At 53.6% G+C, this 25,088-nt stretch overlaps 1 protein-coding gene across 6 annotated transcripts in view; it reads right to left on the bottom strand.

Moving 5' to 3' along the window:
• Positions 1–14,011, bottom strand: part of FOXP4 (forkhead box P4) — a 50,339-nt gene extending 36,328 nt beyond the window's left edge. For 2 of the 6 annotated variants that reach the window (XM_064597587.1, XM_045866872.3), the window contains exon 1: positions 13,491–14,008. The gene's annotated coding sequence lies outside the window, so the exon portion shown is untranslated. Of the gene's footprint in view, positions 1–13,490 lie in introns of all 6 variants that reach the window. The other 4 variants (XM_064597588.1, XM_045866870.3, XM_045866873.3 and 1 more) reach the window with 3 other exon arrangements.
• Between the last annotated feature and the right edge of the window lie 11,077 nt (positions 14,012–25,088).

Here is a 25,088-nt window from a genome sequence, read left to right as displayed (position 1 = left end):
GGTTGAAACAAGTAGTCACAGGTTCCAGCCCTCCACAAACCCACAATCTAGTCGGGGAGAGAGCTGAGAGCCTGAGCCTGGAAGTCGGGAAACCTGGCATGTGGCCCCCGGTCTATCACCACCTTGCTGGGGGACTTGGGCCAACCAAGTTCATTACCCCCTTTTCTCCTCTGTATAATGGGGGAAACTAGACTAGATGTAGCCATCTATTTACAGTGTATACCCCTGTCGACTTCCAAGAAAGATCAGGAAGCCGACTACAATAAAAGACAGATGAAGCTTCTTAAAATATATCACGGGGTAGTAGGAAGGAAGAACGAAATGGGCCAAAACCTTAAGCCAGACGATCTCAAACTTGAATGCATCAGAATGCCCTTGGAGGGCTTGTCAGAACACAGACTCCTGGGCCCCAGGCCCAGAGTTTCTAATTCAATAGGTCTGGAGTGCCCCCTGAGAATCCTTATTTCTAAAAAGTTCCCAAGTGATGTTGGTGCTGCTCGTCCAAGACCACAGGGTCTCCCTAGTGATGGCCACTGACTTTACGAACTGCCTGGTGGGCAAAATGAGACAATCCATCTCCAAGGCCATTTATTCATTCAACATGGATTTAGTGCCTGATTAAGACAAACACTGACAGGGAGGTGGGGGGCGGTGCCTGACTGGCTTGGTTGGTAGAGCATGCAACTTGTGATCTCGGGGTGGTGAGTTCAAGCCCCACGATGGGCATAGAGCTTACTTTAAAAAAAAAAAAGAGAGAGAGAGAGGAAAAAAAGAAAAAAGGAAAAAAAAAAAAAGACAAACTCTGAGAATCTATCTTGCAGGACACTGGAATCTGGTCCCTGCCCTCTGCAGGTTCCCAAATCTTGAACAAACAGTGCAGCAGTGCCCTAGATGCTTTGAGGGTAATTTGTAATAATGGGGATCCTATTCGCCCCTACCCCTTTTTACTGGGTAAATCTGGCATTTGTCTTTTTGAAAATTTAGCCACTAGTAGAGTTTTGGCCATGAACGAAGTCATTCTTCTCTCTCCTCCAGTGGATGGCCAAGAGCATACAGCACTAGCAATGACCCTTCATCCATTCACTGGTTCCCCAGATACTTAAGCATCTACAGTGTGCCAGGCTCTGTGTATGCAGACCTGAGCAGAACAGGGCACAGGCCCTGCTCTGCTGGAGCTCATGGTTCCCATGAGGGGAGGCAGATGATCAATAAGGACACAAATATATAGATAAGCTCACATAAAGTAGGTTCCATCAAATGTGAGTACAGGGAAAAAACAGGGGACTCTAACTTAAACAGGGGCGGCGGGGGAGGGGAGTGCAGGGAAGGCCTTCTTTTCTTGGAAATGGCATTTATGCTCAGAAATGAAAGGTGAGTAGGTGTTGGCCAGGTGAAGTATACACTGAATGCAGGGGAAACAGCATAGGCAAGGGCCCTTACTTTGTAAGAGAGGTTGCCAGTTTCAGACTTTTCCAGAGCTAGAAGTCTTTGAAATGGACACATTGCTAGATTCCATAAAAACACTTGGGTACCACATAGAGCATGAAGACGCCTTATATTTCCTATTTTCTTTCCCTATCTTTCTAGCTGTCCTGCTATCAGATCTTACTTGTGTCAGGGACATAAAGCAGAGGGCTTTTCAAAGCAATAAGCACTGACATTACAAGTAACTGAAGAATGCTTCCCAATCCATCATGCAAAGGCCTGGGGATCCCCTTCCCTCATTCAGCTCAGGCCCCAAAGGCCTACGGGCTCAGGCTGCCAGAAGAGGTGAGGGTTCGGGCAGTAGCCACTTCTGGCCTTGGCCCTCCTTAGCGAGCCACTCATTTGCCATCCTACCTGCTGACCAATTTCTGGTCTCTTATTATCTTTGTATGGAGAGCACTGAGCAGTGAGGTCACCAGTCTGAGCCTAAGTGTCCTTATTTGTCATTTGGGGCTAATACCAATAAATCTTCCTTTCAGGGTTGCTGTGATAGCAAATAAAATCCACTACATGAAGAAGCCACTCAGAGAAGGCTATAATTATGGGGGCCCAGAAAGTCCTGTTACAACTCAACTCTGAGTGGGCTAGGGTTTAGGATCCTATCCCCTTATCACAGCCCTGGGTTCAGCATTTGAGGAAAGTGAGGCAGGGCCCATGGGTTAGAATGTCTCTGTAGCTCCAAAATGGGTCCCCAAACCAGAGCAGGGTGATGTGAGCCACGTCACTACCTGGCTTTCTGATTAGGCCAACAGTGTCTTTCCCCAAGAAGATGGGGCTCTCTTGAGTTCCAGAAAAAGCTTAATCCCTCTCCAAGCCCACGTCGTCCCGTACTTTGGGACTCTCCTTTGTGGGGGTCAGAGGCGGGGACCCTAGGCTTCCCTCTGTACTCCAATTTCTGCCCGAGATTCTCCCTAAATGACACACTGGCAGCCATAGGCCCCAATGTTAGGGGCCATTCAAGACCTCTCAGCACGAAACTTCAGGGCCTGAGGAACTTAGTTCAAATGGCAGGGTGAGGACCTGCCTCTCTAAAAGGTGGCAGCAGGGGCGCCTAGGTGGCTCAGTGGGTGAAGCATCTCCCTTCGGCTCAGGTCATGATCTCAGGGTTCGGAGATCAAGCCCCGCATAGCATGGGGGGGGGGGTCCCTGCTCAGCGGGGAGCCTGCTTCTCCCTCTGCCCCTCCCCCTGCTCCTGCTCTCTCGCTGCACGTGCACACACGTGCTCTCTCAAATAAAGCAAATCTTTAAAAATAAATAAAGGTGGCAACGAGCCTCTGACTTGGAAGGTGAACCACCATCCTGTGCTGCTTCAGGTTCTCTCCCGAGTTTCAAATAACTTTATTTTTTAATCTTAAAAGTAACAGACACCTCGGTAGAAAATTTTGAAGAGGAAAAAAAAAAGTGTAAAGAAAAAAGCTGTACCCGTAACTGTGCCACCCAGAGAGCTAGGCTTTTGGGATCCACCCCTTCTAGTCAGTTCATTTTCACTCTCTTTGGCATATAAACATTTAAAAAGTGAAACTGGGGTCATAATCTGTACATGGTTTGAATTTTCCTATTTTTCCACTCACCACTTACTATCATAACCATTTCCACATGACATCAAATATTTTAAGCAACAGTTTTTAGGGGTCACATAGTTGCTCGAATGGGCTGCATGTTCCAGAATTTATTTAGCCAATCCCCTAGAGTTGGACATCCAGACTATTACCTATTTTTTTTTTTCTAGGATGCTGCAATAAACACCCTTATGCGAACAGAATACTCGACCTTTCTAACTATTTGCTTACGATACATGTTTAGGTGGAACTGTGTATTTTTAAGGCTGTTAATACATTTATTCCCTAATTGACATCCATGAAATTTGTACCAATTTTATCCTCCCTTTGGCAATGCACCCATATCCTGGAGGACTCACAAACCCCTTCACCTTTTTAGCATTTTCCCTCCATTCTCCTCAGGTCTGTTTCCAGAAGATTCTCAGATCCTGCATAAGGCATTCAAAAAGCAACACTTGGGTGAGTTTACAGGGCACACAGCCGGCTGGTGGCCCTCTGCCTGCAACTAATACTGAACACAGTAGGTACTGGGATCTGGGCAGATGGAGGGAACAAAACACAGCCCTTGCTTTTGGGGGGCTTACACATTAGAAGAGAAAGAGAGACACCCACGCAAACACAGCGTTAAGAAAAATACCCAATACCTAGGCTGCACCCGGCATCAAATTGGACTCTGGGGAGTAGGACCCAGGCATGGATAATTTTAAAAATCTTGCCCATTCTAAACTTCAAATGCAGGGGATGCCTGGGTGGCTCAGTCGGTTAAGTGTCTGCCTTCATCTCAGGTCACGATCCCAGGGTCCTGGGCTCCAGCCCTGCATCAGGCTCCCTGCTCAGTAGGGAGTCTGCTTCTCCTTCTGCCTCTGCCTTTCCTCCCACTTGAGTGTTCTCTCAAAAAAAAAATCTTAAACATCAATTGCAGCCAGGATTGAGAACCTCCGCTCTATACAGACACACAGCTTTACAAATGTTACATTAAATTGACACTGGGGCGCTGGCTATGGGTGCCTAGAGGGAATGGGGATACTCTGGGAAGGCTCTTCCGGTGGGAGGTGACTTCTAAGCTGAGTCAGGAGTCCCAAGGAAGGGAAGCCTGGGCACACAAATTTGTGACTGTATTTTATTTTAATAACAGCCATCCCACTCACAGTCCTCGAAAACCCTTTCCCATGCCCTGTCCCCTCCCTTCTTCTGCACACAACCTGGAATTCCTTTGACAGATGAAGAAGGAACCACACTTTGAAGATGCCTACTGACTTGACAAGGTCACCTGGCTGCTAGGAGGCTGAGCCCAACTGAAACCCTACAGCTCTTCTGACTCCCAAATCAGTGCTCTTCTCCTGAACCCCACCTCAGAGGTGGCAAGGCCTGGAGGGCGGTCACTTTGGAATCTCCCTGGAATCTGAACCTTTCCTCACCACTACCCACCCCCCCTCACCCAGTGTACTTTCTACCGGCCCTGGCCCTGAAATGCTCCCACCAGGCTCTAGCAAGGTGGCCTCCCTCAACACTCCTTCCTAGAACCATACCAAGAGGAAGAATTAACAATAAAAAAAAAAGAAAGAAAGAAAGAAAAAAGAAAGAGAACCAAAGATCCCACTCCATCTCATTAAGAAAGTAAACATAAGAGCCATCTAAGTGTCTAATTAAGCTTCTAATTAGTCCCTGCTTGTTACTAATGCAAATTAGATTACTCCGCTTAACTACAGCATGTCCACAACACCCTTGTTAATTGCGGCCTTTTGAAATTAAATTACTCCCTAATTAGCATATCAAAGCCATTGATTTGGAGCTGGGAAAGATGAGGGCAAGAGAAGCCGAATGCCAAGTTTGGTTAATCAGAGATGGCTAATTAAATAGTGACGTCTTACGTGGGGGGGCCCCCCGCTGGTTAAGGGGTGGGGGCGACTCATCCAGGGCCTGAGTGGCCATCTGGAGCCTGGTTCTGGTAGTGCCCTTGGCACCAGGGGGCTCCCGTGAGCAAAGGAGGGGCTCCAGCCAGCCTGGGACAGACCACTGGGTCTGGCCCTTCCTGGGGCCCCTGACTGCTTCACACCCAACCTGCCCCTGACCGGCCCTGGGCCGTCTCTCTTTTTCCCCTGATGATGTTCAGGTGTGGCATTTACAGGGATCTCGGGTACCAACTCAAGGGGCATCCAGAACACATCCACATCCAAATACGCAAGATTCAGCATCCTTCCCCATCTTTCTCTGTTCCAAAATAAGTTCCAGAAAGGTGACTTATGCCCAGTTCTTCTCTTGTCGCCACCTGAGGTTTCATTCTTGGGAGAAAGTCTCTCCCCTCCTCCACAAAAAATACATAAGTTTGGGGGATAGGTAAGAGGGTGATGATGACTTTCATAGAGGGGCTCACCTGGGCAGGGATGGGCTGCTTTCAGGTTAGAACGGGCTCCTGGAGACACAAGACCCGAAAGTCCCCTCCATGGTCAAAAAACAGGAAAATTATCCCCCACTATCAGTTTCGAACAGTTGTGTGGGAATTCGACTGGGGTCAGGGTGTCCTTAAAGGTCTTCTCTGAGCTCTAGGAAAGACCTCGCAGATTCTCTCAGACCACCCCGCTTTCCCCAGCTCTTCCTTGGAGAATACTGAGGACAGGTGAAATCTCCAAGACAGAATTACTACCCAAAATGCCCTCAGGGGCTAGGCTGGTCGCCTAGGAGGCCAGGTGAGAAGTGCGGGGCATTCAATCCCAGTCTGTCCTTACCACACGCGGAAATTCAGGCTGATTGTTGACAGGGTTTGGGGTTTTCAAAAGAAGCCAAAGTGGGGATATTTGTGTGAAATGTACCCTTGTAATAAGCTTTGTGTGGGTCAACAAAACTCTGAAGGGGTGAAGTTGGTCAACTTGTGACCTCAGCCGTTATGGCCAGCATTCCAGAGAAGCAGGTTCCAGTTAGCTGTGTGACCCCGGGCAAGTTACATTACCTCTCCAGGCCTGGGTCCCTCACCCATCAATTGAGAATAATACAGATCATCGCCTGGAGAATCTCCCAGGGCTTTTGTGAGGATCAGGACAAGGGAAGGGAAGGTATGTGAAATGGCAAGGCACAGCCCCTCAGTCAGGGTCTGGTGACCACTTAGTTGTACCCTGTACTGGCCACAACCCCCTCCCAGACTGGGATGTCTTCTAGAACCTTCCTCCTCCCTCTCTCATTTACCTTCTTGTTCCTGCGGATGCCTGACTTAGCTCTTGGGCAGCTAGGAGGTACCACACATCTGTGCCCTCTCTCCCTTCATTGAGCAGATCAGCCCCAGCAGGGCAACAGCTCCTAACTGCCTCTTCTAAAAAAGATGAAACTTTCACAAGGACAAAATCCGGATGGCTGACAGGCCCTAGCCCGGCCCTCCAGTGTCCCCTCCTCCAACTAGGGTGTGTGTCTAGTGGGGGAGGCTCCTTGCAGTCTCTCCCTAGCCCTCCCTCCCTCAGGCCTCCTCTCCAAGTTTCTCACCAGCAGCCCCTGGAGTACACAGGGTCAGGGTCAGGGCCAAATTCCCCAAGGGTGAGGTTCTGTTGATTTTCGGAGGGATGGAACAGGGCCCAGGGGAGAGGAACCCCTGCCCCGCCCCCCTCCTCAGCTCAGGGTGAATCCCAGGCAGCACCCCGTCCATGGATGGGTACCCATCTGAGCCAAACCAGGCAAAAGGGTTCACAGCGGTGGTTTTATTTTAGAAAATAAGTGGAATTAAAGGCAAGGCAGAAACAGAGAAATGGGGAGGGGGTGAGGTTGTCCCGATATGAGGGGGAGGGCAGAACAGTGACACACAAGGGCCAAGCCGCCGCCCGCCTCGCTGAGCTCGCTCTCCCAACGAGATTCAATTAATTGATAACAAGAGGCATCAAATTAATTTCTGGAGGATGTGAGATTCTGATGAAGGGAAATCTCGTCGATGGAGATCGGGCAGGAGGGGGCGGGCAGCACCCCCTTTTAATCAGGCTCCGCCGCCTAATTGAGAAGGAGGAACCTTGCCCGGACCGCCGGCCGCCTGCCCCGCACTCCACAGCGCCCCTTTCGGGAAGGAGCGACGGAGGCAGGAGGCTCCGGCCGCGGTGAACAAAGGGGGAGCACGCTGAGACCTTCCGCTTCTCTTCTCGCCTGATGCCCAACCCGCAGCTTTGGCCAGGGCAGGCCCGGGAGAAGTGACTGTGGGTGTTCCCAAGTCAGCTGTGCAGCTAGGAAAACCGAGGCCCAGAGAGAAGTGGGCCATGCCTGAGGTCTTACAGGGGGTTAGGAAGTGGGTAGCAGCATGCGTAGGGGTGACTCTCGTCAGTGAATCCTGACCTTGTTTACCACCCAGACCTGCTAAGTCATCCCCAAGTGAGAGGAGTGCAGCACGCGGGGAGTAGGCGGCCCTCCCGCTGGCTAAAAGACCAGCAGTCCCCTCTTCCAATATTCCCTAGACCCCCAGGCACTGGGCAGAGTGGGTCCCAAGCCCCAGGCTCCTTCTTGGTGCTCTGGTCCCAGGGCTGCGTCCCAGAGCTCAGAGATGAAGGGGCTTCCTGCAACTTGCACGGATGCGCTCGCGGAGGCTTGGGGAAATGCTGGCGAGGCGAGCAACCCCGGGCAAGTGCGCTGAGCTGGGAGGGAAGACCAGTAGCCCTGGCTCTCGGGGGGAAATCCCAGAGGTTTCCTAAAGGAGGGGTTCTCCCAGGTGGACCAACTCTGCATCCTTAACAAGACCCGACCTTCGCAAGCGCCTCCTGCCCCGATCCAGTGATGCGGAAGCCTTGAGAAGATAGGGAGCTTCTCCACGCTCAGGGCTTTGCTCCCTAAACGCTTACAGCTGCAGCCACTCCCCGGGTCTCCCGCAAATCCCGCCATTCAATCTCTCCCCAAAATTCTCCCCAGCTGCGCACGCCCTTCCTCGCAGGGTGTGGATGCACATCTGGCCAGGGAACCCCTGAAGGAAAGGAGGAAGTACACCCCAACCTTTTGGGGACCAATTTCTTTCAGCCTGGGTCTCCCGGAAGTGTGGGCTCCAGAGCTGCAGAACCCCATCCGAGGGAGCTCATCCGGCTGAGGAACCCAGAATGGGAGCCCATTCGCCCACCCAGCCCCCAGTTTCCCTTCACACAGCACAGACCTCCTGAGGGCTCTCCCAGGCCAGCAGAGGCATCCTGTCGCCCACCCCCTCCCCCGGGGAGCTTCAGGACCAGAGCCCTGCTTCCAGTCCCCAGTCCCTATCTGAAAGATCAGTCCTGCGGCGCTTGCTCCATTTCTGATTTTCCAAGTGGCAATCGAGTCACCTCTTATTAAACCTCTTCCCCTCAACCCTTGTGTTTGCCACTGCACAGTATGCATGCCACAGTGTTTGTGGAATGGAGAGCAGTCCTCCTCCTGGTCTCCATTCCGTGAGTCACCCTGCCCTTAAGTCGCCATCCTCTGTCCCTCCTTTGCTGCCGGTGGGAATTCTAGGTAACTTCCACCTGCTGACCCTGACTACCTCGAACAAACGCCAAAGGGTCGCCAGTCCACACACTCCACTCTTACTGTGTGAGGAAAACCCACCATCTTGTTCCCCTGCCCTATATGCATGGTAGCCCAGGTCAGGTTCCATCGGAATCAGCTTGGAGTGGCAGAGAAAATGCCCTTTACCTCTGTCCAGTACCACCAGTGAGCCCAATGGCCTTCAGGTCCCAGCTCTGGAGGCTCCAGTTGGGCAGAGGATTGGGACCTGTGAGGTCAGCAGAGCTACTGGGATTCCAGGCACAGGCTGCATGGCTCTGGCCAGGGTGGGGAGAAGGTGCAGGGCTGCACTGGAGTGAGGGACAGCCTGGCAAAGACCTGGAAAGGAGGAGGCCTGGGACGGGGATCAAGGGAAGGGAGGACATCCGTCAGGCCCAGGCCTGGATGGACCCCTCAAGGCACAGGACACTTTGACTCGTGCGCTTTCTGTGCTGGGAGCTCTGGATTTCTAGCTCAGGCAGGTGTGCCCTGAGTCCAGGCTCCATAAGCCCCATCCCCCCATGCCATCTCAAGAGACCACTGCATGGGCCGCCACAAGGCTTGGTAAAGGGTTCCTGCTGTGATCCTAGCATGGTGGGACTGGGTGAAGAAGGGGTGCATTCCCATGGAGAATCCAGGAAGGCAATGCTGAAAAAGCCAGGAACTTTAGGCCAAAGGCAGGTATTTTTTTTTTTCTTCTTTGAGATGATCCATCCACAGGTAGGTCCCGAATTGATCTAAGACTGGTGGCCAAAATTGTCTTCCATAAGACTGTGTAGGCTAGGGTTCCAAACCCCAGAGGTCTCCCTTCTGGAGGTGGTGCCAGCCATTTTCCTCCTCTACACTCTGGGGAATTATCCCTCGCATTTTTATTTGTCTTCATGAGCACCTTAAAAGGGTGGTGTGTGTGTGGGGGGGTGGGTAACATATGACTGCATTGTTCCAGGGTTAAGTGCAGGTGGAAAATGCCAGATTCTGAACGTAGACCCTCCCTTAAAGGGAAGGCAGGAGGAAAAAAACACAGCCTTCTCACCTCAGGGCAGAGGGGCAGCCCAGGCCTGAGTCTGTAAAGGAGCGAGGGGGGAGTTGACAAGCCCTCCCATCCCCTCCTTTCTCCCTTCCCCACAGCAGAGACTCAAGCCCTACTGGTTGCACTGGGAGTTAGGAGCCCCACATTTTAGCCCCGGCTCTACCACTGACTAGCTGTGTAACCTCAGACAAGTTGCTTCCTCTCTCTGGGCTTCATTTCCACAGCTCGTGAAATGGAGGTTAAAACATAAGCATTTCCAGTATTCAGTCCAACGTGTGTCTTGGCCGTGCTGGGAATCTAGTAATAAAAACCACCCCTTGGTCAGCACTGCCAAGTGCCAGGCACCATGCTAGGTACTTTACATTCAACTCCCAAACAGACTCTCTAAGGTGGGTATTATTGACCCACTTTACACAGAGGAAAACTGAGGTTCCAAGAGCTTCATTAAGTTCCCCAGGGTCCCGTAACAGCTGGCGGGTTCCAAAGCCTTTTCCACCCTGACCCATGTTCTGCCCTGGGCAGGCCCCAGTTCCTTGCCCCGGGCTCCAGAGTTCTGGAACCAAGTCCAAGGAAACCATTTCAGCCAGTAGAATCCTGTCAAAAGTAGTACCTGCCTGGCCTTGGTTCTGGAGAAGCTGGGAGAGTTGTAAGAGCATGATGGGACACTGTGTGGAGCTCCTTGGGTAGAAGAAATTCTTATTTAGCACAATTTGGGCTACTAGGAAAGTAAAGTCATTGTGCTGGGGATAGACGTGGAGGGGCTTGCATTTCAGCTGGAAAGACAGGCAAACCACCAAGGCAGTGGCACAGGGAAGGGTTAGGATGTCGGGAAAGAGGGTGCAGCCAGGCCAGGTATAGTGGAGCTGGGGGGGGGTTCTTTTTGAGATGACCCTTCCTTCCCTTTGCAGCACACATTTCTCCTCTGAAACAGACACCCTGCTCCCACTCTCCTCTCCCTGATGTGACACCTTGTCTGTCTCTCCTACCCGGGCAATAGGAGGATCAGAGAACAGTCCCCAGCCTTCTTGCTTGGGCTCTCTAGTACCCAGCCTGGGACCTGCCCAGACAGAGTAGGGGCTCAGCAAACACTTGGGGAATTACTGGATTGAAGGAAGCCCCCCCCCATGTCCCCCTGCCTTCTCCCCCCTAAGGAAGAGGTGTGTTTGGAGTAGGGGCCCAGCAGGATATGAACATTCCTGGCAAAAAGGGACCTACCTGCCAGCAGTCAGAAAGGAAGTTTCTAGCCAAAGGCAGAGGAAAGGGGGTGAGGGTATCAGTGTCTAGGTGTGAGAAGGGTACCTACACAGAAAGGGACAGGGGCAGGTCCTCTTGCAAGTTGGGTCCAACCTGCCCTACCCCTGGCATTTCCCAGCATTGGTGTCAGGCCTTTCTCTCCCCAGGGCTCAGGGGTTCCCCAACTCCATAACTCCTGGGAAACCTGCCCAGGACTGGGAGAAGGATAGAAAACTCCACCCAGACACTCAACGTAGCTTAGTGCCAAGAGAAAAGGTTCCCATGGTCTTCCCCAACTCAGTGCTAAGGCTGGGACCAGAGTAAGGTGGTGGGCCGAGGGTCTGGGAGAAGAGATTCCCATCTTGCTGGGGTCCTGGGTATGTTTGGGGGACCCCCACAGCACCACCTCCTTCCCATGCTACCTTGCCCAGCTGACAAGAGTCGGAGCAATACCAGATAGGGAGTCCCCCCCACGCCCCCAGGCACATCCCTGCTTTTGAGAGGCTCAGATCTAAAGCAGCCAGAAAAAGCAAGCCGTCCAGGTGCCTACAACAGTCCTGAGGCCCTCTCTCCAGCCTGCCAGGTGACAAAGAATCCCAGAACCCAGGCAAGACAAAGTTTCTCAAGTTTAAAACAAAACAAAACAAAACAAAACAAGCCTGCAGACTTCCCGTTCCCCGAAGCAATTTTCTGCAGGTTTGTGTGGGGACTGTCTAGGGCAGGGGCTGTCTGAAGCGAGGGTCTCTCTTTCGGGCAGCTGAGACACGGCCATCCCTGCCCTTCCGGCCCCTGTGACCACCCGCTGGCTCACCAGGAGAGTCAGGGGCTTGAAATGCCCAGAGCCGGAAGCGTTCAGTCCAGGTTCTCTGCTGAAAGTGAGAGTCTGGGTTCAAATTCTCGGTGTTCCAGTCTGGGTTACCCACTGCGCTCTCCGGTGGGGTTAGGTTAGACCCTCCCTCGGCTACAGACAGTACAGACGGTCCCGCTGCTCCTTATTTCTGCGTGGGAGATGGCGGCACCCTGGCCAGTCTCCGGCTCCAACCCCTGCTGCCCTTCAAGCTTCACTCCCGGGGCCCTCAATCCCAGACCCAACACAGTTCGCCCTGGGACAATCCAGGCGGTGCTTGAAAACGGGGCATGAAGATGCCGAAGTTCAAGTAAAAACCCGCATTGGCCAAAATGTTCCTGGGCTTTCTCAGGAACCGCAGGGATGACAGCTTCAGACTCGGGTTTGCTCTTTCATTCCCCCAACGGAACCCCTGCTCCAGGCTCTGCGGCCAATCTGCAGGGAGACCCGGTGCTGGGGTGCGAGACACACGGCCATCTCCAGACGCCTTCAAGCCCAGGCGCCGAGGGAGCGAGGCAATCCGTCCGGCGGGGGTTGGCAAGAGGAGCCGGAGTGCAAAGGGATGAGCCTGGCGCTCTATAGGCTCAGGGTCTCCGCGTTCCCATATCATCTTCCCCCCAACCTAGAGGGTCCGGGAGGGATGCGGCCGTGTTCACGAGGTCGCCCCAGTTGTAGGAAGGCATCCACAGCCGTTAGGGCCTCTGTCTCAGAATCCGCGTCCCGCGAAATCACACGGTCCTTTGCCGGGGAGGCCGGGACCCCGGGTCGCTCAGGGCGCCCCGCATTCTAGCGCCACAGGCTTTGCCCGGGCTCAGCCCCAAGTTAGTTTGGCGTTGACGCGGAGCGCGAGGCCGGAGCGCCGCCGGGGTGACTGCCGGTCAGAGAGGCGTCCGTGGGGGGGGGCTGTCCAGAGGAGACACTGGGGTCGGCAATCTGAGGGAGGGTCCTGCTTGGTCACTTGGGAACCCTCTTCCCTGGGGGCCTCGGAACCCTGCTGCCGCCCTCCCCTTCCCCCCAACAGGGTGAGGCGGGTGGGGGTGGGGGTGGCTCGTCCTAAACGGGGTGAATAAAGGTATCCGCCGGGTCCGTCCCCCGCCCTCCAGCACAGGCGCACAAAATCACAGGGGCCGTTTCCAGACGCTCTCAAGTCCCCAAGAAGTTTTCCACTCTATCTCCGAGCTGGCCGAGCCACGGGGGAACGGGGCTGACTGGCCCCGGAACCTCCAAGGTGCGACCTCAGCAAAACAAGTCCCCTTCTCACCCGAGGCGACGCGGCGGGTGCGACCGCGATCCCCCCCACCCCCCCATCTGCCTCCGGCGCGTCTCGGGGAATCCTGGACAGACTGGGGTTGGGTTGGGGGAGCTCGCGCCACCACTTCCCTCCCCAGCTCAGGAAAGTCCGGGCCGGGAATTACTCTTTGTTTGACTCGGGCGGGGGGCGGGGGGGTCGCGCCCCCTTACACCCCACTCCCAGCGGCCAGGCCGGGAGGGGGCGGGGCCCAGATTCTGGGGGAAGGGCGGGCCTCAGTAGCCTTTCCAGCCCCCCCCAACCGCCGACCTCCGGCTGCCCCCACCTCCCGCCTCCCCGCCGCAGCCCCCACCTGTTCCAAAGGCGGCTCTGGGCCGCGGGGGCCCAGGCCGGGGGCGGGGTGTGGTGGCGGCGCGGGGTCAGGGCGCCGCAGCCGGCCCCGGCTGGAACAAAGTGCGCCGGCCTGGGCCCGGCTCCTCCCGGCGCCCGGCGCGTCTCCGGCGGGCAGTTTGCAAACACAAAGTGAGCCAGTGAGCGGGCGAGAGAGTGCGCGAGCTAGGGAGTTGGTCTGGTCGCCGGCCCAGCCCCCACCCGCGTCCCCGGGCTCGGCCCGCCACCTACCTGTCCGGCCCGGCCGCTCCGTGCGGGCTCCGGCCCGTCAGCCCGCGCGGGGCATGGGGCTCGCTCGGGTCGCAGCCCCGGCCCGCCGCCGCCCGCTGGGGCTGCCCCTCCGCGCCGCCCGGCGCCGCGCAGCTCCCGGGCGTCCTCCCTCCGCGCCGCGCCGCGCCGGCCGCCGCGCGCCCTAGCCCCGCCGGGGCATCGCACTTCGTGGGCAGCTCGGCTCGCTCCGGCGGTGCTCCTCCTTCTCGGTCCTCCCGCGACGCTTGTTCGCTCGCTCCGGCTCCGGGGCTCCGGGACCCCGGCGTCCCCGCCCCCGGCCCAGCCCTGGTTCCGGCCCGGGCTCCTCCCCGCCGCGCCGCCGCCGCCTGCGCCGCGCCCTCCTCGCGGGCTGGGGGCTCCGTCCCGGCCGCCGGTCGCGCTGTCCGGTCCGCAGGGGCGGCCGGCTCCGGACTCCGAGGGGCTGCGACTGAGCCCGGGCTGCGAGTGGCTGCGAGCGGGCGGCGCGCGGGCGGGGCGGGAGGGGGCGGGGGACGCGGGGTGGAGGGGGAAGGAGGGAGCGCGCGGAGAGCCGGGGAGGAGGGAGCGAGCGAGCGAGCGGTGGAGGGAGGGGAGACCAACTTCTAGCGCTACCATAATTCGCCTAAAGCAGGTGCAGCCGCTTTCACCCGGCCAGGCCGCCGCGGCGAGCGAGAGAAGACCACGTGGACCGAACTTTAGGGGAAGGAAAGTGGGGACTTGGGGAGAAGACACGGGGCTGCGGACCTGAGAAAGGCGGGAGGTGGAGAGACCCCAGGGATTCTCCCTGCCCCCGCGAATCCTGTGGCGCGCTTTGCAAACCCCAGCTTTTCCCTGGAGTCTGGAGGTACGGCCGAGCCCTGCTCCCACACGGTTCATTGGTTCCCGGCGGGCTGCGCTCGGCGCGGGGAGTGGCCGGGGGCCCTGATCCCGGAGCCGGTGTGCGGCCCGAGTCCTTCCTTGCCTCCCTCCTGCTCCGCACTGCGTGGGGACCTGGGGGTGAGCTTTCTGAACCGGGGTGGGGGAGGTGGGGAGGCGCCTTCTGGGCATTGTGAACGTTCACCCCGGGCGCGCGCTGACTCCCTTACCGGAAGGGGAATTTCCCAGAAAGTGCTCTGCGAACCGGTGAAGAAGGGGCCCACAGCCGGATACACGCGGGCAAAGCGAAGTGCAAAGTCGAGGCAATTATCCGGACAAATTGGATTGCAAACAAAACTGTGTCTTTGCCTGGGAGCTGGGAGGGATAATGGTGGTGGCGGTGACAGTGGCGTGGGTTGGGGCGGGGGCGGGGGTGGGGGGGTCCGGATGGGGGAGTCCGGATGGGGAAAGGCCCGAGTTCCAAGGCGGAGGGGTATGCTGGTGGCAGACGCCCGACTCAGACACCCGTGGAAACCTGAATAAAACCTCCACTCACAAAACGTCTCCTGTTTGTCTCTGTGTGTTGCGGGTGGGGAGAGCTGAAGGACACCCCAGATATCTTCCAGGAACGCCCATGACTAAGGGAGGGCCCTGCTGTGGGAGGAGGGCAGGAAGGCAGTGGCTCTTGAAGGCTTTCCTGGTCCAGATCACCTGAGGCAGGTGGAGACAGGGCAGACACACTGATGCCCCTGTGGAGTGTGAGCTGGGGTTGCTTAGGGTGAGTCAGTCCTGTCGCCTGGCGAGAAAGGAGGCTCCTTTTGGGGTTGCTTTTCATCAATTATCCCATCCCTTTTCTGCAGGTATAGTCTGAAGTGGTTATAAGGTTAGTGATACCCCGTCCATGTCCAGACCCTATATTTTTGCCCTACTGGGTAGGTGTGACAGGGACCCTTCAGTATCTAGGTGGGAAATTGTAGGGAGGAGGATTCTAAGTGTCATTTATGTGACTCTCCACAGTGTCCTTCCCAGTGCAGTAATAGCAGTCGCAATAAGGAATAACAATAGCTAATGTTCAAGTCCAAGGGTAGGCCAGGCAGAGGCCTTATTATTATTATCTTTAAAGATTTTATTTATTCATTTGACAGAGAGAGAGAGAGCATAAGCTTGGGGAGCAGCAGGCGAGGGAGAGGGAGAAGCAGGGTCCCCACTGGGCAGGGAGCCCGATGCAGCACTCGATCCAGGGCTCGATCCCAGGATCCTGGGGATCATGACCTGAGCCGAAGGCAGAGGCTTAACGACTGAGTTACCCAGATGCCCCAAGGCAGAGGCCTTATTTCATCTTCACAATAACCCGATGAGCTGGATAGTACCATTATCTCTATTTTACAGAAGAGAAAGCTGAGGCACGGAAAGATTAAGCCACTTGCCCAGGCTTACAGAGCTGGTAAGTGCTGAAGCAGGATTCTGACCAGAGCCACTTCAGTGAGGACGGGGAAGAACCACTTGGAGGCTTCTAAAGCAGCACTGGCTTGTGGCTTACCTGAGGAGGAGTGCAGTCTGGGAGAAAGGAGGCCTTTGGTAATGTGATCCAGTTTAGCTTCCATGGAGAATCAGTTCTGGTGGGAGTCGGGGTGTGTGGACAGGTCTGGGCCTGGCCTGGAGTTGGCCAGTCCTTGTCTAAGCCCAGCTGGGCCGTGGCCATGCCCCTCAGGCCTCCTGCGCATCCTTTCTGCAGAGGCTCAGGGTGGACTTTCAGTACAAAAGAAGGGATTTTGGCAGAGGAGAGGTGGAACGGGCTTGTCCACCTCTTTTCTGGCTGACTCTCAGCCCCACCAAGTCCTTTCCCCATCACCTTCCTGCAGCAGCCCTCCGCACCTCCCACGGGGGCTCCCTTGCCCAAAAGGGGTTCCCTGGGAAATGCTTTGGCTTTCATTTCAGGTTACTGGTCATCTCCAGGCCAGCTCAGTTTCCAGTGCCCTGTGAGTCACAGTGGGGAGCACAAGGGAGGCAAGAGACCCTGTCTTATCCTCACCTAAAGGGCATTTTGGTGAGGAAAACAAGGCCTCATCAAAGAAAGGTACCAAACAATCACCCCAAAATCAACACAGCCAGTCCAAAGCTCTTCCTTCTGGTACAAGAGCTCTGTGAGAAGGCTTAAGAGGAGCCCTTGGCTCCCGAGGTGGAGTGACCTGGAATAGGCAGGAGGGTCCCCTTCTATCCTTATTCCTTCAAAGGGGCCAGGGGCATTGACTATGGCAAGAATGAGGGCCCATGGCTTAGCCCTGCTGGGGAGGCTGTAGTCAAAAGCACAGGGGCTGGCATGAGGTGACCTTGGGTTGAACTTCAGCCTCTGTCATTTACCAGCAGTGTGACCTGGGCAAGTTACATGATGTCTGAGCCTTAGTTTCCTTATCCACAACACTAGGAGAATGGGTCCTTAGGTGGCTGGCAGGAAAAACCGTGGGCAAATCATTTAGCTTTCCAGAAATGCTCCAATTCTCTTTTGTAAGCCCTGGTTTCCTCACCTGAAAATGAGGACTACTGACCTCACAAAAAACACAAACCATACACACAACTGCAGTTGATACTTATTAAACGCTTGCTGTGCGCCGGCCACTCGACTCTCACGTACTTTTGTGCTTTATCGCCCCAGACGTGGTGGCTCTTCTCGTTTTCTAAGTGGGGAACTTGAGGCTCAGAGAGGTCAGCCAACTTGCCCCAGGTCACACAGCTGGGAGCAAGGTGTGCTCACAGGTCTTCCTGCTCCGAGCAGAAGCCCCTCCCCAGGGTCAGCTGCCTCTCTGTGGTAGGGGTGAAGTGGGCTAGGGGGTGAGCTTATTCCTCATTCCAGGCCTGGCACTCGGGGGTGGGGGTGGGGGTGTATCCAAAAACATTAGTCTCCTTAATCCCACAGTCCCAACACATCTAGGTTCAGATGGTTTATGTTTCCATTCATCTGACAGTTTGAGTCTTACTTTTTTTCCCCCTCAAAACCTTTTTTTTAGCCTTATTAAGGATTAAAACGTTCCAGCATAACACAGCAGCTCCACTCCTAAAACATATATGTGTTCACAAAAAGACATACACTAGAATGTTCTCCGCAGCACCATGCACAATAGCCATCAGCCGTGCAATAAGCGAACAAATCATGGTATTCTCATATATGGCTAGTACTTGGCAATGAGAACGAACCAACCATTGCCATGCACAGCAACATGGAGAAATCTCACACACAGAGTGCTGAGCATAAACACATCACACAAGAGAAAGCACCCAGTAAGATTCCATTTCTCTGAAATTCAAAAACTGGTTCCAGCATTGGAACTCAGGAGAGAAGGGGCATGACTGGGAGAGTGTATGAGGGGGCTCCTGGGGGGTCTGGGAATGTTCTGAGTTTTTGAATTCAGGAGTTGGTTGCAAGGGTGTGTTCCCTTTGTGAAAATTAATTGAGCTGCTGTATACTTCTAACTGGTGTGCCTTTCCTCATGCTTAAAACTAAAAAGCATTGGGGCGCCTGAGTGCCTCAGATGGTTAAGCGTCTGCCTTCGGCTCGGGTCCTGATCCTGGGGTCCTGGGATCGAGCCCCACATTGGGCTCCTGGCTCGGCGGGGAGCCTGCTTCTCCCTCTCCCTCTGTCTCACCCCCTGCTCATGCTCTCTCTCTGTGTCTGTGTCTCAAATGAATAAATACAATCTTAAAAAAAAAAAAAAAAAAACTAAAAAGCATCAACATTGTTGCTGATATAGTTGAGGACCTCTCAGTATCCCTTTCACTTTCTTCAACCTTCCCTGGCCAGAGGTAGCCAGTTTCTTGCAGCTCTTGGTAGCCCTCCCAAGAAAGGTTTATATTATTAATCGTTCAGTGTTGCTTGGGTAACTTGAAATTTTAAATAGAAGGTATCTTTCTGCTCTTTGCTTTTACTTTTTGTTCTTGGTGTTTATTTCATGCTGGGGAGATTAATTTAAGTTTGCTACATGTATCTCTAGGTCAATCATTGAAAAGGCTGGTGGAGAGCATTCCACTGTATCAGCGTGCCCCAGTTTCTTTGCCCAGTCTCCCGGTGATGGACAGCTGGGTTGTTTCCGACCTTTGGCCATTGTGGTCGCACTGCAGTGGGCTTCCTTCTGTGTGCACCTCCCCTCCCCATCCCACCCCAGGCCTTCTGTTTCTCTCTCCTCCTTTGCCCTCTGCTCAATCAAGTTGTCCCCCTGTCCCCCTGTGGTTCCTCCACTCTGGAATCTCCTCCCCTCCCCATTTCCCAGCTGCTCCTCCCCACCCTGCTTCCCAGTCTTTCTGACTCAGAAAGACCAGGGGTCGGTGCTGGCTGGAGGTGGGGGAGGGATGGAAGGGGGCAGCCTTTTCCTTGGCCACAAAGGCCCCTGTTCCCCAAGATAAATGATGATTTAAACAAAGAAATATTTCATTAAGGGTTGATATCTTAATGAACTGTGCCAGGAATCCTCAAGACACTCTCTAGATGCCCCCCTTTTCAGGGAGGCTGCTAGCCCTGGGGGGAAGCTTATCAGGTTACCATATTGCCCCGAGTAGAGGACCATGCACTGTGGGAGCTATTCTAGGGGGCTGTGGGGTGGAAGGCACTCAGGACTGGGGGTGGGGCCCAGTTGCTCTGCTTGGTGCCAGGCTGGCTGGGTGCCTGGGCCCTGGGAGATATCTGCAGGGTCCCCTGCAGTCATTTTTAGGGACTCAGAGACTCAGGCCTGGTCCATGGGGTGGCAGGCATGGTACTCTAGGCTAATTGGTGGAAAATCAGTCATTAAGGATCAGGAAATGAACAATAACTTGACAAGCAACGGACAATTTTACATCAATTAGAACACAGTGTCTTTGGGTCAAGTGAGAGCTCTCTGTGGAGGGATTTCGATGAAGGGAGATAGCAGGACACACACCCAAGGATGGGGGCGGGGGGAGAGCGCACCCAGTGCTCTTCCCCCTCCTCTGTGCAGGGCACCCAGCCTTCCGTGGAAGAGGAGTTGTGCCTGGGGACGAGGAAAAGCCAAGGAGCAGGCACAGAGGAAAGAACCCCTTCTCCCTTCATCCTTCGGGAGCTGCCCCATGATTTCCTTCCTTGTGAAGATGCTGGGATTTTAATACCAATTCTGGTACTTTCTAGCCTGAATTCCGAAGCAAGGGGCTCAGGGCTGCAGGACCGAGCAAGAAAGGAGGGTCTGGTGGAGAGGTGGGGAGGAAGAGAAGTCCCACGGGCTTCTCCTCAGTGTCAGCACAGGGTAGACTGGAGCTGGGTGGTTGTTCCTTGATGACCTACAGGCCCGCTGACACCCCCTTCCCTCTCCTCTCTGGCACTCCTGTGGATGTTACAAGGTGTTGTTGGCTAACTTTTATTTAATAAGCACCTTCAAACACATTCTATTGTGTTAACTGTTTAATCATTTATGCCTCATCCCTCCAACGACATAATACGCTGAGGTCAGCGGCCGACAATTGTAGTTGTTTTGGAATTTCCTGTTGCGCCCCTCTCAGTGTATTTGGCATAGTAGCTGCACAGTAAATGCTTGTTGATTTGATTTTTATTATGCTTTGATACTTTAGAGCAGAGTTTAAAAAAAAAAAAAGCCTGACACACCTCAGAGCAAGTTGGTGCCCTGAAGGTATCAGCTGGGGGTTGTAGAACCTGGGCAGGAACAGCAGAGCTTGGGGGCAAGGGAGGTGGGGGCGGGACTTGGATAGAAAATGGAACTAGGTGGCTCTCTCTCTCTCTCTCTCCCTGGGGGCCATCCCCTCCTCCCAGAGGGCTGTGCTCCCATTCTCCTCACTCCTCCCAGCTCCCTTCTTCTTGGTCCCTGGGAATGGATGCCTTCCGAACTCTGTGCTGAGCAAGGGAAGCATTCCTTCCCTGGGGAACTTTGAAGGCCTAGGGTTTGGGGTCTCAGTTGCTGGCACTGGAGGGTGAGATGAGATGTGGAGGAGCAAAGTCAAAGCCAAGGTAGCCTCACACTGGAAATAGCTAACACCTGGGAGGCATCTTATACCAGGCACTGCTCACATGTATCTCTGATCCCCACAGTGGTCCTAATGCGGTTTCTTTTCTTTCTTTCTTTCTTTCTTTCTTTCTTTCTTTCTTTCTTTCTTTCTTTCTTTCTTTCTTTCTTTCTTTCTCTCTTTGTTTCTTTGTTTCTTTGTTTCTTCCTTCCTTCCTTCTTTCCTTCCTTCCTTTCTTTCTCTCTTTCTTCCTTCCTTCCTCCTTCCCTCTTTTTCTCTCTTCGTTTCTCTCCCCTTCCTTCCTTCCTTCCTCCCTCCCTCCCTCCCTCCCTCCCTCCCTCCCTTCCTTCCTTCCTTCCTTCCTTCCTTCCTTCCTTCCTTCCTTCCTTCCTTCCTTTCCTAGGAGAAGGCACCATCCCAAAAGGCAGAGGCAATGGATGTAGTATGGACATAAGGGGAGATGATAAGAGAGAGTTTTTATATGTTCATTATTGTCTGTGGTGTCTGGCTGGGCCCATGGAGTGGGCGTCCCACATTTTCCTGTGGCTTTCATACTGTTCCAAATCACATTCCATGCCAGGCCTGGGCTCCAGGGCCCACTTCCTTCCTGGTCCTTTTGCACCCCCTCTGCTTTCTGGCCTTCTCTTCTCCAGTCCCTTCTTCTCTTGATCCCTGGCCCTCCCGTCCCCAAGACCTCCCTTATGGTTGTTAGGCAACAGGAAGTCTCTGAAGCCAGGCATCAGAAGGCTGGAGTGAGGCTGGATCTCAATTAGCGATGAATCAACTGCGCATCAAGCACTGTGTTAAGCATTCTTCATGTGTGACCTCATTTTGCCTCCTAACAGCTCCCTGAGATGATGCAACAGATGCTGTTGGTGCCCTGTTCCTATGCCCCCTCCCCCTGACCACTTCCACTCCCAAGGCTTCCAATCGCCAGCACCTACTTATCTGTCCTTGCCTGAGAGGGCTCCCTCTGGGTGTCAAAGCCCACTTTACCACTGTGTGGGAGGCCAGAAGTGTGGGGGCACTCACAGTTTTCGGGGAGAGCTCTCCACCCATAAAGTGTGGGATTGGTGTATAAATACCACCACTCCCTCATCCCTCTGGTGGTGTGTGTTGTGTGTGCATGCCCGGGGAGAGCCCACCCTAGGAGCTGGTGTGATAGCATAGACTTTGTTGCCTTCCTTCCCTTCCGTGTCTTAATTCTTCACTTCTCTACTGGTGTTTCCTTTACCTCCTAAATCAACCATGTGTACTAGAATAGTTGTTTCAGGGCCTACTTCTGGGGGAACCCAGCCGAAGTCAGGTGGGTACTGTTATTTTTTTTTAATTTGCATTTCCGTCATTAGGAGTAGTAGTATACAGCTTTCATAGGTACAAGGGCCAATTCCACCCCCCATTTAAAAAAAAATGAAGTCTAGTTGACACACAACATGACATTAGTTTCAGGCGTACAACACAGTGATTCCGCAAGTCTGTACATTATGCTGCGCTCACAAGTGTAGCAACCATCTGGCACCATAGGATACTCTTACAATACCCTTGACTCTATTCCCTATGCTGTGTCTTTCATCCCTGTGACTTATTCCTTCCATACCTGGAAGCCTGTGTTCCCTTCACCCCATTTGTTCCAGGCTCCTCCTCCCATCCTCAACTATCGGTTTGTTCTCTGTATATATGGGTCTGTTTCTCTTTCTTTGTTTGCTCATTTGTTTTTTTGATTCCACATATAAGTGAAATCATATGGGATTTGTCTTTCTCGGTCTGACTTAAGTGGGTACTGTTATTGTCCTCACTTTACAAGTGGCAAGCCCACAGCTCAATGAAACTCATACACAGTTCCACAGTTACAAAAGCAAAGTACCTGTGTTCACACCCTGGCTTGGTACCCATCAAGTGTCCACTTCATTGCTCTACCATATGGCTTCTTGAGGGCCCTTGCCCCCTGCCCCCAGAAGTCTGGTTCAAGGCCATTCTCCTTGGTTTCTTGCCTTGAGAGATAAGGGGTGAAGAGCAGGTTGTAAGTGGGGAGTGTTTCCAGGCCACCCAGCCCTCCCTACCTCCCTGTGGGTCACTGCCGTCCATCAGAGCCAGTCCCTGGGTCGCAGATGGAAAGAGAAGCGATGAACACCTACAGGGCTGGATGACTGGAAAGAAGTGAAAGCCAACTGGAGTGCTAGAAAAGGAGAGGGCTGAGCCAGGGGTTCCAGGAGAGGTGTTCAGGCTGAGGGAGTCTTTCTAAGCCTCTGCAGTATTCAAGGGGCCGTGAGCAATGTCCCTGTCCACAGGGTCCCCTATAAACACAGGAGAAGCTGAGATGAGGAGCTAGGAAAGAATCCCTCCACCCCCGCCCCTGGAAAGGATATTTTGATAGTGAAGTTTGCTCAGTCTCAGAATGGGAATACCCCTGCTGAGAACCTCAGGATCAGGGCACAAATTAGCCTGCCTCTTTATGAGTGTGGAGGTGGGCACTGTGCCTGGGGCGGGGATGACCTGAATTCCCCCCTGCCCGCCTCCGTCCCAAGACAAAAGTTACCTGGAGGGAGCATCTTGAAATGTTCTATGTGTTTGGTTTTTGTGACAAGGGTAGATTCTCCCAGAAGCAGACTCTGAGACCAAGATCCAAGCACAAGTGGTCTGTTTGGGAAATGGTCCCAGGAAACACCTGTTGAGGAATGGGACAGAAGGAAGACTGGAAACACATGGGAACACTCCCTCCATTGGCTGGAACCTTGGGAAGACATATGAGATAGGCCTCAGGGCATCCATACCACGGGGCAGGGAAGCTGGGGTACTTAGCTACTCACACCCCCACCCTTTGCAATCGGTTCAGGGCTGCTTCCAGGCGCATTGACTCTCCAGCACTTCCAGCATGCCCGAGCTGGAGCCGAGGGTGTTCCATGGCCAGGAAGACCCTCTAGCAAAGAGCAGGTATTGGCAGGGAGCAGCCTTGTCCATCTAGAGGTATGTCCCAGAGATAACGGGCAGGGTGCCTGCACATGGCACACTCTGCCCTCTGTTCTCCTCCTTGACTTTTCCTTTCCATGTGCCTTTGCGAGCTCGTGTCGTTTCCCACCACCCCCCTCTTAAATGCTTGGTGTGGTTTTCAAGGCTTCAGCCTTGACCCACTGCTCTCCTCAAGCTACATGTCCTCTTGGACAATCCCACCCACTCTCGTGGTTTTAACCACATCTGTGGGTTGGTGGCTCCGAGGACTGTTGCTATATTGGACCTCACTCCCACCCCCGTGTCTGTGAGCCAGTGATGGCCTATTCAACACGTCCCAGACTCAAATCGTCATCTGTATCCAAAAACATGCCTCAGCTTTGCATGTTCCCTTCAGTGGTGGCATCATGATCCACCCCATCCCTCTAGAAACTAGGAGTCACCCCCTTGATTCTCCCTATCCCTTCCTTTTCACGTTGAATCAGTCACCAAGTCCTCTGGATGTGACTTCCAGAATATTCTTAGAGTCATTCCCTCCTCCCCATTCCCCACTCCTGGTGGTCTGGACCCTCATCATCTTTTCCCTGGGGTATCCCAGTAGGCTCCTCATTGCCTCCCCACCTCCAACCCCATCTCCTTCCTGCACCTCCCTGCAGCAATGGTCAAAAGTTCTATCTTAAGGGCCAACCTGAACTTGTCATGCCTTGCTTAAGACCCATCTCCACAGGGCAAAAATCAAGCACGTTGGCCTGGTACACAAGTTTTCCTTTCTTGAACTTCCGATTCTATCCCTGGCCACTCCCAGCTCTGCCACTTGGGACTTGTGGCCTGTGCTGTGCTCCTTCCTCTTGTGTCCTGCTCTCCGCTTGGAATACCTTTTCTTCTTTCTGCTTTCATGGCTGACTCTAAGACCCAGCTTAGATGACACCTCCTCTTGGAAGTTTTCCTTGAATGCCCTGAGCTAGATTAGACACTCTTCTTTTATGCTTTTGTCTCCATGCAAGCATCAGAAAATTCACTTCAAATAAGCTTACATAACAATGGGAATTGATTGGCTCCTGTAACCAAAAAATCAAAGTGTAGGGCTCACTGCAGGTGATGTGTGATCCAGGGGCTTAAACCAATGCCATTGGGTTCTCTACATTGCTTAACTCTGCCTTTCCCTGGGTGGGCTTTGTTCTCAGTGTCCTTGGAGGGACTCCCATTGGATTGAGACTTCACATCCTGCCCAGGCCAGGCCAGTGAACTGTTGGAGCAAACGCTGGCTTGTCGGGACCTGTCTAGGAATTTACTTGCCTCTCTCCAAACCAATCAAGATGGCCAAGGGTTTAGAGTGTTCTATTTTGGGGACTGGCAAACTATGGCCAACTTGTTTCTGGAATGGCAGAGTTCAGTAGTGGAGGCAGAGACCAGCGAATGATTTCTGTAACAGGACATATAGTAAATATTTTAGGCTTTGTGGACCAAGAGGCAGCATCAGGGCTATTATGTAGGGACTTATATAACAAGAAAGAAAACAAGCTTTCACAGAATGTTTATTGATGGGATTATAATTATAATGATAACTGAATATAATTTTTTATAGTACATGTCTGCTAATGAAAAGAATGGGCTTTGGTGGGGAGGAGAGGGCTAACATTTTGTTTGATTGGAATTCAAAGTTAATGCTCCGTATCATAAAATCGATGGCACACGTTCATCTATAAAAATCATTCTTGGGGCACCTGGGTGGTGTAGCCATTTGGACATTCCACTCTTGGTTTTTCGGCTCAGGTCATGATCTCAGGGTTGTGGGATCAAGCCCTGTGTCAGGCTTCGTGC

Source organism: Mirounga angustirostris, unplaced genomic scaffold, assembly GCF_029215605.1.
Source record: "Mirounga angustirostris isolate CCGP_5_RB_7025 unplaced genomic scaffold, mMirAng1.0.hap1 SCAF_8, whole genome shotgun sequence".
Lineage (NCBI taxonomy): Eukaryota > Metazoa > Chordata > Mammalia > Carnivora > Phocidae > Mirounga > Mirounga angustirostris.
This window is presented reverse-complemented; position numbering and strand designations above follow the sequence as displayed.